Genomic DNA, 17,965 nt, shown 5'->3' on the forward strand with positions numbered 1-17,965 from the left:
AGCTCTAGCCCTAAAAACTTGGTTCACAAAAGACATCAAATTGCACCCCATGCCTCACTGGTTGTTTTAATTACTCAAAAGATAAGTTTGCCATTCATAGCTGCTTTCTTTGACCATAGAGCCCTGAGGAAGCCATGAAGACTGATGTGGTGGGCAGGGCGTGGTGAGCATGTTTAAGGGCCTGGTTCATCCGCACAGCAGCTGCTGCTCTCCCAAGGGAGACAGCTCAGTCAGGCCCCAGCTAGACAAATGGGGTGGGTACCATGGATTAGTCCATGAGCCAACAAGCTTATCATAAGTGTGGCTGCTCCCAGGGTCCCCTTGGCAACTTAGTATTGGTGTTTACGAACTTGAAGGCATCTTTCCATATTTCAGTTTTTTTTTTCCAGTATCTCTCACCATACAAAGAAAACATGTATGAGACTTTTTCTGAACACTGTCCATCAAGAACTAGTCTTCAAAGCTCTAAACATGAACATGAGCTTATTCAGGAGGCATCCTATCAATAATTTCGTAGTTTAGTTGTTACAATTGATGCCCCCTGCTGACACAATCTTAGCATCCAAGTTCATCATTTACAGTAGAGTTTGCTCTTGGTGCTGTGCATTCTATTGTTTTTGATAAATACCGAGTGACATTGGTCCACATTTATAGTATCATACAGATTAATTTCACTGCCTTAAAAGTCCTCTGTGGTCTACCTATGCATATCTCCCAGCCCCATCCCTGGCAACCACTGATCTTTTTATTGTCACCATGGTTTTGCCTTTTCCAGAATGTCACAGAGCTGGTATCATAGCACACACAGTTGGTGGTGCACGCCCTGCACACCCCACAGCACAACCTTTATAGATGGGCTTCTTCCACTTAGTTATATACATTTTCAGAATTCTACGTGTTTTTCATGACTTGATAACACATTTCTTTTAAGCATTAAGTAATATCCATTGTCCAAATATGCCATAGTTTATTTATCCATTGATAAATGCAGGGCATTTTGGTTGCTTCCAAGTTTTGGAAATTTTTAACAAATCAGCCATAAGCATGCTTGTGCAGGTTTTTTGTACATGTAAGTTTTTAGCTCATTTGGGAAAATACCAAGGATAGTAATTTCTGAATCATAATGGGAAGAGTAAGTTAGTTTTGCTTTTTTTTTCTTTAAGTTTTATTTTATTTACTGGGAAGGCAGACTGACAAAAAAGTGGGAGAGACAAAGAGAAAAAGACATCCACAGATTCACTCCCCAAAAGGCCTCAACAGTTGAGGCTGAGTCAGGCCAAAGCCAGGAGCCAGGAACTCCAGCCAGGTCTCCCATGTGAGTGACAGGGCCTGAGCACTTGGACCATCCTCCCCTGCTTTCCCAGGCACACTAGCCATTAGCAGGAAGCTGGGTAGGAAGTGGAGTTGCCAGGACTCAAATATGGGACACCTGCAATGCACACAGTTAGCAGTTTAACTCACTGCACCACAATGCCAGCCCCAGCATTGTGATTGTTTGTTTTGTTGTTGTTGTTGTTGTTTTAAGAAGCTGCTGAATTGTCTTCTAGTGTGGTGGTACCATTTTGCATTCCCAGCAGCAAAGAGCGAGAGTCCATGTTGTTCTTCCTCCTCACCAGAATTTGCTATTTTCAGTGTTTTGGATTTCACCTATTCTAATGGATGTGCAATGCTGGCTCACTCTTGTTTCATTTGCAATTTTCTAATGACACATGATATGGAGAACCTTTTTGTATGCTTGCTTGCAGTCTGTACATCTTCTCTGGTTTCTGTTCAGGTCATTGGCCCATTTTTTAATCAGATGGTTCTTCTGTCATTGGTGAGTTTCAAGAGTTCTTTTGGATATTTTGGATAATAGTCTTTTTTCTCCCAGTCTGTGGCTTGCTTTCTTATTCTCTTGAAGCTATTATTTTTAAAATAGACAAATGATGGAATAAAAACACTAAAGTGAACTCTTGACATTTCTTGTTCCCTGCTTCTGGAGTTCTTTGTACCTATGCCTTTAAATAACCATGCCCTCAATATTTCATGATCACAAGAGAAGGTTATCATCTCTAGCTTATTTTGAGAAACACCCAATAGCCCTATGAACATGTGGGAGTTTGTGTTGTCATGATGATGTTGATAAACATAAACATGGAACTGGATTATCTAACACCCTTTAACACATCTATGTAACACCAGCTTTAAGCTCCTAAGAACACTGGCTGGTTGTTCAAGCAATGTCACATCTGGGATGAAGTACTGGCATGGATCTGAACCTTGCTTAGGCCTTCAGTCTGTACCTAAACTATGATATCCTAGTTTGGGGGTACTTAGAGCCAATATTATCTATCTGCTTTCATCATGGGACATGAAATGATCTGTTAAAGAAGATGAGAAGTAATATAAACTTATTCACTGATGAGAAAAATTTGTAGGAAAGATAGTATGTTTTTAATTTGTATACAAAGAAGGCATATACTCTGCATCATGGGCACTTGTTTTCAGATCTAACACATGAGATGTTTAAATAAATGTTAGGACTTCATTTGCCATCATTTTGCTATGACAGGTTTCAGATGAGATGGGCTCAGAGTCTGAACACCAGTGAGAAGAGCCTCCCAAATACTGTGATGTTTTATGCTTCACCGTGAACTCCAGAAAACCTCTCTCAGCTGTAAAATTCAGTGAAATCGGTGTGAAGCTGCCCTTGTATTTTAATCAAGATGAACTTGAAAGGTGAACATTATAAGTGGGAGAAATTATTTATAATTTGGTAATAAAAGTTTATGTCTAACACTCCAAATTTCATACATCTGCTATGTGCTGGCCCTGAGATATAAAACAATTGAAGTTGCCTTTACATTTGGCCTCATATGAAAGGTCATAAATTAGAATGATGGTGTTCGTCCTCCTTCCTAGCTCACAAAATTTCCATATTAACATCTTCACCTCAAACATAAATGGTTACCCAGCTACAAAGAAAAGAGTTGCATTGGCCTTTATGAATTACAGTTTATGTAGGAAATCTGTAACACATAAGGCTGCTATTCAGCTGGCGGTAGAACGCATCCACTTCAATGAAGCTAATTCTACCGCAGTGAAACTAATTAAAACTGTATGGCCAATTTAAAAAAAAAGTGCACTATATGAGAATTTAGAATATTTTAGATATCAGTAAATGGTTACTAGGTGTGTGATGGTTTTAGCTCTTAAAAATGTATTTTTGCATTTTCAAGGGATTTTTTTTTTGCTAAAATACCTACTATCAAGTTTATGTAAAATGAACTTGTTCTCAGTTTTCAAAGTGTTTCTTTCTAATGTGGTTTTAACTGATAATGTGAAAATTTTTATTTTTTCAACTATAAAAAGACAGCTCATTTTATTATGACACATAATAAATAAATTCATTTGAAAATATTGATGATTTGGACAAGTGCTTTATGTTTAGACTTTCAAAAAATGTTTCTAGAAAACACCAGATGTCTTTGATTTTCCAGGGTAGGTTATCAAACCCACATGCTGGTCTGGTGTAGGTTTCTTTCACCAGCACACTGGTGTAGTCAACATACAGCATATTATAAACTAGCAGGGTCACATTCGAGAACAACTTTGGCATCTCAGGCCTTCATCCAGGGAGGAATGCAAAAATTTAAGAGCCAATGCTAATGCTCAATAACTTTTAGCACTAGAATCTATTTTTCCCAGTTCTGGATTAGCGAACAGAATCTAGATAAAAATAATCAGTTTGGTGGTGTGGCTTAGTCCCTTCAGGCTGCTGTAACAAAAAGACCTTAGACTTGGTACTTGATAAACGACAGACATGTGTTGCTCACAGCTGTGGGGGCTGGGACGTCTGAGATCAAATCTGCTGTCCGCTGAGGACTTGTTCTGTGCTTCGTGGATGATGTCGTCCAGCGGCAGCCCCATAGGGCGGAGGGAAGCAAGGCTGGCTCCAGCCTCTTACATAAGGGTACACATCCTGTTCACGAGTGCGGAGCTCTCACGGCTTCACCATTTCCCAGGGGCCCTGCCTCTTCATACTATCGCATTATGTATTGGGTTCCAGCATGAATGTTTGGATTTGGTGGATGGGATACAAGCATTCAGACCATAGCCTGGCACGAGATCTTTCATTTTACTTTGGTTTTCTTATTTGGTTAGTTTTTCTCTTTCTCTAATATCAGGAAAAATGAATGTCTCTGCAGTCGTTGAAGTCCTTGCACTAAGAAGCACATCTATTGTCACCTAAAAACTGAGAAACAAACACTGGGGCCAGTGTTGTGACAAAACTGCTTAGCTGCTGCCTGCGGTGCCAGCATCCCATAGAGGTGCTGGTTTGAGTCCTGGCTGCTCCACTTCCGATCCAGCTACCTGCTAATGCGCCTGGGAAGGCAGTAGAAGATGGCCCAAGTCCTTGGGCCTCTGCACCCATGTGGGAGACCTAGATGAAGCTCTGGCTCCTGGCTTCAGCCTGGCTCAGCCCCAGCTGTTGCTGCCATTTGGGGAGTGAACCAGCAGATGGAAGATTCTCTCGCTCTCGCTCTCGCTCTCTCTGTAAGCTTGCTTTTCAAATAAATATAATAAATCTTTTTAAAAATAAACACTGTAGTTGTTTCTGTTGTGATGAAACCTGTGTCAATACCTGGATACATTTCCTGAAGGTCGCCACACGTAGATATTCAGCTGTCTCCTAAGCACATTTGCTGTCTTTCCATATCTGTCCCCGAAAGAATTAGGGGATTCACAACCATCTTCGTAAATTGTAATTAGAGGAGAGACTAACCCCCATGACCTTGGAGTCTTCTGTACGAACACAATTGAGAAGGATCCTGGCTGTCTTTCACTGGCAGGGGAAGCCAGACATTCTGGGGGAGACACAAAGTGTGAGAAAGACAAGCCCAGCTTCTAATTCAGTCCAGGAGACGATGGATGCTACAATTGCTAGATTTACTTTAATCACACTGGGTGATTGAGTCACTGACTAATTGTTGTAGGCATTTGCTAGATTAGGATCCATCCCAATATTTTCTCAGTGCTTGGCAAAGAAAAGGTACTCCCAAGTAGCAATGCCTGAACAAGTGACTGAATGAATGAATCCTCCATTGGTCCCAGGGTAAGATTCTCTGAGTATCACAGATTTCATAAATATTAATGAAATATGAGAGAAAACGAAGTCCCTTGATGTGGATTCTATAGGAATTGGAATCTAGGCACTTCTTGAGCCTTGTTCTCCTAATCCAAATCACATAGTTAATTAATATCTCTCTGATTAAATGCCTGAAGCATGATTATAGTCCATATCTGACTTTTTGCACCTCTTCTTATTCAGGAATGAAGCTGACTTTTCATTTCCCTAGCTACACAAAGGACACATATGTCCAGTTGCGTGTTAACACCTGATTAAAGAAAATGAGAGAATTGTAGTTACTACCTCACCCCCAAATAATTCCAAGAAGTCTTTCCAGTATACTTTATTGCAAGAACAGTTCAGTAGGACAGTTATAAAAATTCATAGATCAAGAAATAGGGACGTTCTGGAGGGATTCTATTGTAGAGAAAATGGATTGCTCTTTCAAAATAGGAAGACAACTTCTGGATTCTTGGAGTGTGTGTAGGTGTTTAAAGAATATTGTTTTATTGGTCTCCATTAGTCGGAGCAGAGAAAGTCTTGGCTAAGCTCTGTGTATGGCCTCTTTCCACCTCTGCAGTTCCTTCATTTCTAAACCACTGGGAATTTTCCATTGGCACAAGAGTGCTTGCCTAACTTCAGTACTATTTGACAAAGTGTGAGGCCATGAATTTTCACATAGAGCTATACGAAGTGTCACACTAGAAAGAGTGAACGTTGCGCCTGGGCAGAGCTGCTGAACAAAATGGAGACAGGAATCCTCTTCATCCGTGGAGCATCTGCAAGCCCAATGCCAATAGTACAGCTGCACAGATGAGAGATCTTCAAAAAGCTCAGAGAAAATGCGTAGTATGAAAAAATCAGGCATCTATTTTAAAACATCCTTGCACCAAAACACTCTTCTCTTTTAATTCCGTTTTTCCAGGTACTCTCATGTGCATCTACAGATATCTACAAGGATTGGTACGAATGGTGATCATTAATTAGCTGCCAGAGTTCACGCACCCTCCAGTCTGAGATGGATGTGGCAAGTCAGGCATGGCACAGAGCAGGAAGAATCTGTGCTGGAAGACACGTTGGAAGCAAAATTCCCCCACAGAAGGGGCGTGGGGGAAGGGGGAAAAGCTTTGCCTCCCACTAGAGCTTAAGCCTCAGGAAGGTACCCTCAGCTGTCAGTGGTGATGGTGAGTGCTGGCTGACAGGCAGGGGCCATCTGAGGCAAACTGTCTTTGATGTCTTCTCAGGGTCTCCTTGCCAAGGTGCTTCTCCTCAGACTCTAAGTTCATCCACTGACTGTGCTAAAGTTCTCACCAGGGGTTCTCTCTTTAGAGTGCTCTCACCTAAACAAGTCTTGGCACCAGACTCTGGACTTCTGCCCTCAAAATGTTCTTCTGAGATGATTTATGTGTTTTCTGGTTTTTCAGCTAAATGTCATCATGGCAAATGTGTCATAAACTCCCTTCTGATAAGGGAATAACAGCAGGTCCAATATGGTCTTTTGCCCAGGTGCATTTTAATAAGCTGGAGTTTCTTACTAGCTTTCAAGAATACATTTCTTACTATGAAATAGAAGCATCAGTGCCCGGTGTAGGGAGATGGTGCAAGTATGTGTAGCTATGTGGCCTTCCCCCACAAACAATTGTGCCTACCTGCCCAAAGATACAGAGTGGCCTTGCTGACTGGCCTTGTTTTGCAGATCCAAGAGCAGGCTACTAAACTCTATTCATCTCACCCAAACCAAGGAATAATGGTGTAAAACAGCAGCTGTTTTCCAGATAACTCTATTTAAAATAGGCAAAGAACTTGAATAGACATTTCTCCATAAAATACAAAATAAGGGTCAACAGATATATAAAAGACACTCATATTACTAATCATCAAAGAAAGACAAATCAAAACCACAAAGAAATAATGCCTGACACTTGCTAGGATGACCATTATGAAAATATTGATAATGAGTTTTAACAAGTGTTGGTGAGGATCTGGGCATTATTGGTGAGAATGCAAAATGGGACAGTTGCTATGGAAGGCAATATGGAAGTCTCTTAAAAAATTAAAATAAACCTACTATATGATTCAGCAATCACACTTCTTGGAAATTCTTTCTTAAAAACATTGGAATCAGAACCCCTAGGAGATACTGATTCTCTAGGATTCACTTAAAGCGTTTTTCATGAAAGCCATGATGTACAACCAACCAAATGCCTGATGACAGATGATTGGATAGAGGAAATGTATATAAATATAATGAAATATGTTTTAGCTTTAAAAAAGAAGCAAACTCTAGCATTTATGATCACAGTCCATGGAACAACTTGGAGGACACTATGTGAAGTGAAATAAGCCAGTCACCGAATGACAAATACTGCATGAGCCCACTTTCATATATAGTATCTAAAGACATCAACTGCGCAGAAGCAGGAAGTAGAACGGCAGTTGTCAGAGGCCAGGGAAGGGGACACCGGGAGTTGGTGTCTCGTGGGGAGCTGGTTGCTGTTATGCAAGGTGGAAAGAGTTCTGCCCAGCGTTGCATGTAGCTAACAACCCTGCAGTGCGTCTTCCACATGTGTTCAGAGGGCAGCTCTCACATCACGTGTGCCTGGCTCATTTGTTTTTACTGTGGTAAGCGATAATAATTTTTAAAAGCAGTTGTTTTTAAAAAGATGAAAGGGACAAAAGGAAGGATGTGAGGGTGGGGTGGGATGGATTTGATTCAACTTGAACTCTCTACCCATTTGTAAGTGGGAAGATGTAGGCCACCCTTGAAAGCTGAGAGGCCCCTGGCCCTTGGCAGACCAGAATAAGGGGCAGCTGCCCTGAAGGTAAAGGCACCGAGACTACTGAGACGAGCTCGCCTGTATTTCCAAAACATCAATCCAATTCGACCACGGAGATGGCGTGCTATTTCATGTCAGTGCTGTTCGCATTTTTGTATCGCACTTTCGAATGAAGTCATGCTCCGTCTGTAGACTTGGATTTGGAAGGGCAATGGGCTTTCCAGAAAGGATTGTGTCTTCTTAGCTCACGTCCTGTCCTGGCTAACAAACCCGCATTTCACTACTATTTGACCACATCTACATCCAAGCCAGAAGGTTATTCCAAGTCTGGAAAAACTGATGGTTTGCTAAATATGTGTTTTTATTGAAGACGGATCAAGAACTGAGGGCAAATCTGACCATTTAACGAGACAGGTTTATAACTCCTAAGGAAGAAAGTGAGCCCTGGGTGAGATGCGGTCATCTTTCCTCCTTCTTTTTACATTGGCTTAATTTTAATCGTCTAAGAACACAGTTTCTGTAAGTAAACTGGGACTCCCAGATAACTTTACAGAAAAACCTCAGAACTTACCTCTTGTTCTGCCATTCAGAGGAAGTCACCGTGGGAGTACAGAGCTTTCCTGGCCGCTGCCCACATCTGTGTTCCCTCTTACTCTTTTCAGTGTGCTACACATGGTTGTGTGATCAAATTTTCCCACTTAATTATACTTCGTAAAGACCCTTCCATGTCAGTGAATAGAAGCTCATTTTCATAGCAGCGTAATACTCTGTAACTGTGAAGTTAACCAGAAACAAAGTAGTTAATATGTAATACAATTATGTATTTTGAATTCTTTGCCATGGATGGCAATATATATTTAAATATATGCAAACATGTCTTTTTTTATGTATGTGACTACTTAGAATGCTTTTTTTTTTTCAGGATCTCCTTAGCTATATCTCCCAATGATTTATCTAAGAGACATTATTTTCAAATATTTGCATTTTGATTTCTCTTAAATTGGGCAGGTACCAATCTGTACATCATAGCAGTCATGAGTCAAATAAGCAACTTCTTTTCCCTAACTGTCATTTGGTAACAAATCACCTGGAAATGTAGGGATTTTACATGATTAGTGAAATAACAATTATTTGGTATCTCTTAGTGTCTGTGAGTTTCAATTTGGGACAGGTTTGGAGGTTTCTGGCTCAGGGTCTCACCCACAGTGCTAAAGGTAAACCTACAGTGAGCTTAGGCAGCAGGGGCCTGGGTAGGCTTCTCTCTCTGTCTGTGATGTCATGAGGTCACTAAGTATGGTCTCATCAGCAAGCTAGTTGTGCTTCCTCACAGCATGGCAGCCTTAGCAGTCAGACTTGCATGGCAATGGAAGGCGTTTTGAAACAGTGTTCCAGCTCCAGCAAGGAAGCCTCAGAAGTTGGCTGTACTCTATTGATCAGCCACAAAGCACCTAGAGTTTCAAGGGGACATTGGCTCACTTCTCAACTATGAGTTTTAAAGTCAGGCTGTAGAATAATGGGGATGGAGGATCTTATTGCCACCTTCTTCCTAAAACGCAATCTGGCACATAACTGAAAACGTGGCCAGTCTATAAAGCACGCTTCAAAACCCATCCTCCCTTTGGAGCTAATAATGTGTGCGCTGACTCATTCTTGCTGGCCAGTAACCTACGCTTTTGATTGATAGAATAGACTTCTAAAATGGCACATTGGCTGTGTCTTACAAGACAGCAGTACGGTTTATGGCTCTGGGACAAAACGAGCTGACCAGCCTGGATACAAATTGAGCCCAGGGCTCTGGCCTGCTTGTGCAGGATTTGCAAGTTGTCTTCTGAATTCCAACATTTCTTCTGTTTCTGAAGAATTATCCTAGGGGGTAGAGAAGACGGTTAATGGGTACCAGGGTGAGGTTTTATAGCATAGAAGGGTAACAATGGTCAACAAACAATTAATTATCTACTTCAAAGAAGCTAGTAGAAGGAATTTTGGATGGTCATAAATGTTGAGGTGATGGCTGTGCCATTTATGTCCATTTGAGCATTACCCCTTGTATGCATGTATTGAAATGTCACACTCTACCCCATAAATATTATTATATGTCAATTAAAATTTGAGAAAACATTTTAAAATTCCCTATTGCAAAGTTGTTTTTATTCCATGCATGCCTTGCCGCCCATGTTGCTGACTGCGGTCGTGGCGTGGTGGCACGGTGGGGTCGTGGAGATCTGGCCCGGCCTCTGCCCCTGGCAGCTGGCCAGCAGTAAGCCCAGGGAGCTGAAGGGTAAAGGCAGTCTGACCTCCTCCCCCTGCCCACCGCGGTGGCCTGTCCCCTTTCGGCTGTGATTTCTTTTCCTAAACAGGGTCAATTTAGGAGGGCCAGGCAGTGACTGCTGGAAGTTTCAATCCTATTTACTTCTTGGCTGTAGGTATAAAAAATTTAAAAAAATAAAAAAAGGCGGGGGTAGGGAGTGGGTCAAGGTCCCTGGAAGGGGAACAGCTTGGAGTGATTAAGTTGCTCCTTCGTGGCCTTGGAGATGCTGGGTTTCTGACTGTTTGTTTGTTTTATAAAGCTTGCCATTGATTTGGAAGGAACACAACCTGAGGACACTGGGCTTCTGGGTGGGTTTGCAGCTCCGGTGGCTAGGCTGCCCCTGCCTCTGTGTGTGTGTGTGTGTGTGTGTGTGTGCTGATGATACAAAGCAGCCTGGAGAAGTCAGCACCAGCTCCAAAGAGCTTGACCATGGCCCGGAGTGGCTCAGCACGGCTCTGCATAGACCGGTTGTCAGCATGACTGCGAATTCCAATGGCACAGGCACCCCACCATAAAATCACCTGGTGCCCCTAGCACAGGTAGAAAGCAAAGCTCTCCAGCCCCAAGCCACACACCACAAAGCCCTCAAGAGACTACACTCCCCTCCCTCTGCCAGCAACAGAAGGCTCACAAAGCCGGAGTCCCCAGAAACGCTGATTGCCTTTGATGCTTGGAATGAAGATTTGCGTTCATTTTAAATGGTGGTTCCCCTAGGTCCACACTCCCTCTAGGTGATTTTTCCGGGTGGTGGAGTCTACACAGCTATTTTGTCCATAAGGGCAGACCCTGTCCACTCTGCACACTGCTCTTCTTTTTAAGTTGTTAATTTTTGTAACATGGTCTGAATTTCATAAGAGGGGAAGTGGGTTGCTGAACTTGGCCTCCTTGACAATGTTCGGCTTGAAACATTGCTCTGCCCCACTAAACAGCTGCGTTCCCCAGATTCCTCATCTTACAGCATGGCTAGAGAGGGCTGTTTGCCACCAGGGACAACAAGGCTTTGTTCCCCGTCTTAATTTTATTTCTAGGAATTCACAAACATTGACAAACTCACCTGGATCTCCTCTTAGGTTGAGAGAGCTGCAGAGCAGGTCCCTGCAAGGTGGAAATGTAGTTGGGGCGGGCGGCAGAGAGCGCTCAGAGCTGCAGCCGCCCTCAGGAGAGTTCTCTTTTGGTCATTGTCATCGGACAGTTGGTCACATATGCGAGCCTTTCCACTTGTGGCTGGCCATGAGTCAGGTAGCCGGGACTTCCTGACGTACAGACACCATAAGTAAAATTATTGACAGTTTTCCTTGGCCTGGGAACATGCATGGCCTAGACAGCACTGTGTCAATGTAAAGGAAACAGCTTGTGTCCTTTCTTCTCATTTGACAGTGCGATAAATATAGAAATGTTTGTTTATTATTTGCATTTTTACTTGAAAGACAGGGAGACAGACAAACAGAGGGACAGACAGAGAGATCTTTCATCTGCCGGTTTACTCCTCAAATGCCTGCAACAGCCAGGGCTGGGCAGGCTGAAGCCAGGAGCCAGAGACACAATCTGCGAATCTTACGTGAGTACTTGAGTCATCACTTGCTGCCTCCCAAGGTGTGCATTAGAAGGAAGCTGGATATGAAACAGAGCTGGGACTCGAATCAGAGACTCTGGATATGAGACACGAGTGTCCCAACGGGCCACATAACCGCTGCACCACACGTGCATCTGCCCCTCTGCCTTGATTGGTCAGCTTTGCGAAGCTCAATTATCCAAGTGTTCATGAATCCATAGAGTAAGCTAACAGCCAAACGCAGCTGTGCTACTTTTTTCTTCTTAATGAGATGCCCCGAATAACCCCACATTGATCGTGGTGGTCACTTCTGCAGCGAGCAATAATAGTTAGTATCTGAAATCTTACTCCCTCTTCGTCAACTACCAAGTGAAGATGAACTCCTGAGGTGAAGCTGAACACTGAACTGAGCGTCCCTGGTTTGCTTCCCAGCTCTGTGATGGTGAGACCTCCTAGGAACTCCTCGTGTCTCTGTGTCTGGAAAGGGTTAGCTCACAAAGGCCATGGCCATGGGGAGAGTTCTAGGCCGTTCACTAATGTCTCTGTTCTTATGGGCTTAGGTAGAAATGAACTCCCTGTCTCTTCCATGAATAAGACCCCGGTGCTCAGGTGGGGCGAGCAAGTGGTGATTGGTGATTCTTATAAAAAAAAGCTTAAATCCAACACAATGACCGCTTCGTCTGTGAATTAAAGGTGAATGGTGGGTTAAGCATTTCCATGCCGCTTCTCAGAGTGGACAACTAAAAATGCAGGGCTGAAATCATTGGAAATGCTCAATGATTTACCATAGGAGCAAGTGTGAAATGCATGCATTCATAAATCTCACCCTGGCTATATTTCCTATCTGAGCGATGCCAGCCAGCTTTTTTAGCCTGAATTCTAAAAACTTAAAAAAAAAAAGGAGACAGCTATCTTTTCGAAATTTGCTTATATAACATTCCGTTAAGAAAATGTATATTTATTTCTTCAAGTAACGTCGTTACCAGAAATCTACCTCTTTCCCTTTGACAGTAAAACAGAGTGCTTATCTTCATATTTTCATAATGAAAACTCCCCAAGCTCAGGCTACTCTGGCAGATTTACAACCTCTGAGCAGGGGAACTGACAGGCGTTTTAATACGAAAGGAGATATGATGTCTTTAATGTACAGTGATGTCACTTCTAACAAGGGAGAAGCCACTCTCTGCAGGGCAATCTCAGTAACAAGTCAGTCCTGGCTGCGGCGGCAGAGACCTTTTCACCCAGAGAAAGGTCACAGAGAATACAGAAAGAAGGGACTCTCCCGACGCAGGTGGAAGGGCACTGTGTGAGGTTGTGGTCACAAGCCTATTGTGCACGCGCATTAGCCACAGGAAGTTGAAGCTGGGAGCTGTCTAGACAGAGCTGACCTTGAGAAGGGAAGAGGTAGGGTGTGACACTGAAAGGGTAATGAAGATCCTCAAGGGAGTGTTAAAATGAGAGCTGGGTTGCCTGTTGACCATTTCCTTTGTCTCCTTTATCCTGCCCTGAATAGGTCTCATAACTTCAAAGTGAAATTGACAGCTGCACAGTCATTAGTAGGGTGCTCCATTATTGTGCCTGGAGAGATGACAGTAAGCAAATACCAGGAACTTGTGGTCTTTTATTTGCAAATGAGGCCTTAAAGGTATAGCATTTTGTGTAGAAAATATTAGTTCTGGTATTGAAAAGAGCTTTCAATTCTCAGAGGCTGATATTCAAATGTCCTTGTCCCCAGCCCCTAATTAAAATTGCTACCCACTCCTGACTGTGCAGGAAGGATTCTTAGTCAATAATCTGGGAACTGCTACACTGCTCAGTCCAGCCTACTTGGAAAAGACTTCTAGCATCTTCTACATCAGAGAAGGGCATTGGTACGTGGTTCTCAAAGAAAACCTCAATACTCAAACACTAGGTAGGTTCCTGCTATTCAAATGAACTTTCATTCGTTAAGCAAAACTTCTGGAAGTCTAAGGGTTAACTTAAGAGCTTGGAGAGTTTTGCCAACTCAGAGGAAAGCCAAGCACGTAAAATTTGCCAGCACAATTAAATGTACTTCTCTTTAATTAAACGAAGGCACATTCACCCATCTACACACTCAAAATTAAGTATCAAAGATTTATCATGTAAGGGAGCCAAACAGTAAAGGCAAGGGTCAGACTTGACCAATATCACAAAGGACTATAATTTTTTAATATGTTATTATCTAATTAATTTTAATGCAGTGAGACAGTGGTTATGAGTTTGGGCAGGCTATTCTGGGTTATGTTCTGTCCCTGCTACTTGCGAACTACATGATTTGGAAAAGTTACCACATTTCTGGAGGTCTCGTTCTCATCCTATGTAATATGGGGAGAATCATTTTACTTACCTCACATGATTTCTGCAAGGATTAAGAGAATAAATAGAAATCACTTACATCCTGTGTAAAGCATGGTTATGTACTCAAATGTTAGCCACAGTTACTATTATCCAAAACAAACAGATAAATATCCAAACTAGTCATGTGTCTTAGATTACAATCTCATTTTCAACCCTTTAGGACATACAAAATTACCTTAATCACAGTAGGTACATGGTTTGTAATAGAAATTATTTTGACTTCGTGGCTGTTCAAAGGATCATACTTCAAGATCTGAAAAGCATGTGGTCCCAGGACCGTGGGCTGGGCACCCTGGCCTAATGAACATAAAGTAAGAGTGGGTACAAAGCTGATTAATCCTGTGATGGATAACCCAAATCTATCCAATGGCTCTGAAATTTTGATGAGTACAAATAAATCAGGGGCACTTACTATAACTTCAAACATTCTGGCTTGCTAGATCCAAAAAGGGGCCCATTCACCTCTAATTTTAATAGATACCTTCACTGATTCTCCTGCAGGTGGTACATGCAGACCCTAATGGCCCCCTGGAATCCTGACGACACCTGCCTTCCCTTTATCAAGGATAAAAGTATGAACCTTGAGAAGGAGTTCCAGTTTCTTTTCCTTTGTAATACTTGGCTTGCCTTCTGTTGACGAGGTTACCTTCAGATATGGAGCTCTGAAGTGGGCGATGTGAGGACCCAGAGACACAAGGCAGATTTCATAGGTCATCTCTCATAGGTTCCAAGGAAAGGGATGAAGGGTCTTGATGTTTCACTGGAGTAAGAGAGGAGACAAGGACATGGCTAGGAACCTGGTGCAATGTTCAAAACTGTGCTCCTGGCTGGAGAATTCTTCGTTGTTGTCTCTTTGGTTCTAAGCATGATTGTAGGTAGTAGGAGAGACTTCAGATTTTGCAGAGGTATGGGAATCAAAAACAGCCTGGCATTGAGGCAGAGCACAAGACCTCATGGCCTGCATACCATACCAGTTCTTGTAGGCAGCCTTATTAGTAAAGTATCAAATCAAAGCTTTCATTAAAATTTTAGTTTATAAATGGTAAGATTAAGACAAGTCTCACTGTTCAATTTCCAGTCTGGCATGTACAGAAATTGGAAATTGTCTCTCCAAACCATACAATAAGAAAAAAACTGAACTAACTGAAAATCAAGAACTCTTCTTAGATCCACCAGAAAACTGAAGTCATAGACAAACTGCTGCCCCAGAAGCTGGAGAGACTCACAGGTGGATTCAGAGCCTCATAGTTTACTGGAACAGAAACCCAGGTTCAAAAACCACCACAGAATACAGTACTGGAGTCAGAAACCTCAGACTGTAATCAATGAATTGCTAGAGACTTGATTTGTTCAGTTTGAGAGTTAAAAGTGCCAGAGGGGGCTGTGTTAGGGCACCTTCTTATTTTCATGAGTTCTACCTCCAAGAGCACTACCAGGTTCTCACAGTGAAGACTGAGAAAAATGTCCTTGGTCATCCAGAACAGGAGCCATCTTGAAATAGCCCAGACTCTGTTCTCCTTAGCCAGCTCTGTCCTCCATGAGAACTAACTTATAAAAAGCCTAAGATAAGTGGCTTTTCCCAGATTCTAAGTGATGTAGGGGAACAGAAATACCCAACTCCAGGCCCTTCCAGCCTTGCTCTCCCTGAGAAAAAAACACTGAGAAGCACTTGTGAAGGGTGAAGGTCATGGCCCAGGCCCACTGATACACTAAGACCTAATCACATGGATGTGCAACACCCCTGCTTTTCCTGTATCTTCCCAACACATCAATAAGTATCCTGTAAAGTAACAGGGAATTACAGCTTAAGTAATTGCACTTCCAAAACTTTATTTCAGAACTAGTCTCTAGGGAAACCCAAGGACAACAACAGAGACAAAACCCAGGTCACAGGAGGAAATTTTAGTCTATGATATCTACTAACTCATGGCTATATATTCATATAAACTTGCACCACAGGCTCATTTACTTCAGTTATTTTTGAACAATACACCATGCCCTGTTTTCAGCAAATAATTATAAGGCATATTAAGAGGAAAAAATAGTTTGAAGAGATATATCAATTACCAGAAACAGACTTAGATATGACAGAGATTTGGGACTTGTTAAACCAGGTATTTAAACCAATTACAGTTAATATGTTAAGAGCTCTAATGGAAAAAGTAAACAGTATACAAGAATAAGTGGGTAAGTAAGCAGAGGAATAGGAAAGAATTAAAAAGAAATGTTACAAATAAAAAGCTACTGTAACAGAAATGAAGAATGCCTTTGATAGGTTCCAAAATAGACTGGACACAGACAAGGAAAGAATCAATAAGCTTGAAGGTATGTCAATAGAAGCTAAAATCCAAAAAGTCTAAGCTGCTGTGACTTCATCATGGCACTGATGATGGAGGTACAGCCTAGCTTTCTTCTGGTAAAACTCACCTCCTAGGGATGTTGAACAAAAAGTAGCTAAGGTATTTCCAAGTCAGGCAGTCATCCCAGGAACATTCGAAGGATGCTCCAGGGTGTAGTAGCAATCCTAGCTCCTTCTACTACTCAGGGAAGATTATACCAGCCAGGACACTTGCCATCCTCTTTTGGGTTTGTTTGTCTGACGCTGTGCCACCATGGTAAGCCCAAAGAGTGCAGGGGTTATACCAGCCTCTAGTTCAGTATTTTCTCTGAACTATACCCCACTTTCCTGCAGCCAGGGCTTTTAATGCAGGAGAATCAGTGTATGCAGAGTTTGAGAAATCGATCCTATCATTGTAATTGCCTCCTCCTGTTTCGGTGGTATGAGGATGGCCAGTCATGGCAACCATTGCTGACAGAGGAGATCGACGACAGATTATTAGTCCAACATACTCACAGCCTAGGTTACGGTGATACCATACTCCACGCAGGGCCACACAGCATTATATTCAAGAAGATAGTGAAAAACCAGAGATTGTGGAAGGTCAAACTCTGTGAACCAAACTCAATCCCTTTCTCCCTCTATTAACTGATTGTAGCCCTTCCCTAAGGAGTTAAAGAGGAGTCCGTGGTACAGCAGTGGTAAGTGACAGGAGATTTGGGTCACTTGCACAGATGATATTTTGCTACCTTCTGGTTAATTTGAGCCTACTTTGGAATACACCACTTCCATCAAATAATGTTTCTGCCCAATCTTATGACTCGTGAATCAGATTATACTGAATTCATCATAGAGAAATATTCCCAAGTACAACATTAGCTGCCTCCAAATTCCAAACAAGGCCAAAATGCTAATAGTTCTTTAGTGATGTGTGGGACAAAGGACAACCAATGTTTCCTTTACTTTAGAGGGATTATGTGTTTTGGGCAACTTGACAAGTGCCTTTACTCCTATAAACGACACCAATGTAGGGAATCTTTAACTTCTATGAAATCAGTCTCCCACCCTCTGGCAAGCATGTGACTTCGCAGGTGCCTAGCATTCTTGAAATCTCCTGACCATGACTGATGGGTGTGATTTTATCAGCATTGTAGACCAAGGTGTTGTGCTCTGCTACACACAGATAGTCATGATCCCTGTGAAGATTATTATGACATTGATGAGCGCTGACCTAGCATTGAGGCAGGACAGTGCAGATGTCCTTACTGCTTCTCTTGGTTTCTGTGGGCTGGGCTGCTGAAACAAAAACACTCCTAGACCAGGAGGCTTCAATAACAGGAATTCAGCTTTCAAGTCCAAGGACAAGGTGCTGGCATGTTTGGTTCCTGCTGATGGCCCTCTTTTTTGTCTTTTTAAATGGAAGCCTACTGGCTGTATCTTCACATAGCAGAGAGATTAAATCTGTTGTTTGTCTTCTTAAAAGGGCACCAGTCACATTCAC

Source organism: Oryctolagus cuniculus, chromosome 8, assembly GCF_051225735.1.
Source record: "Oryctolagus cuniculus isolate XC-2025 breed Fujian yellow rabbit chromosome 8, ASM5122573v1, whole genome shotgun sequence".
NCBI classification, from domain to species: Eukaryota; Metazoa; Chordata; class Mammalia; order Lagomorpha; family Leporidae; genus Oryctolagus; species Oryctolagus cuniculus.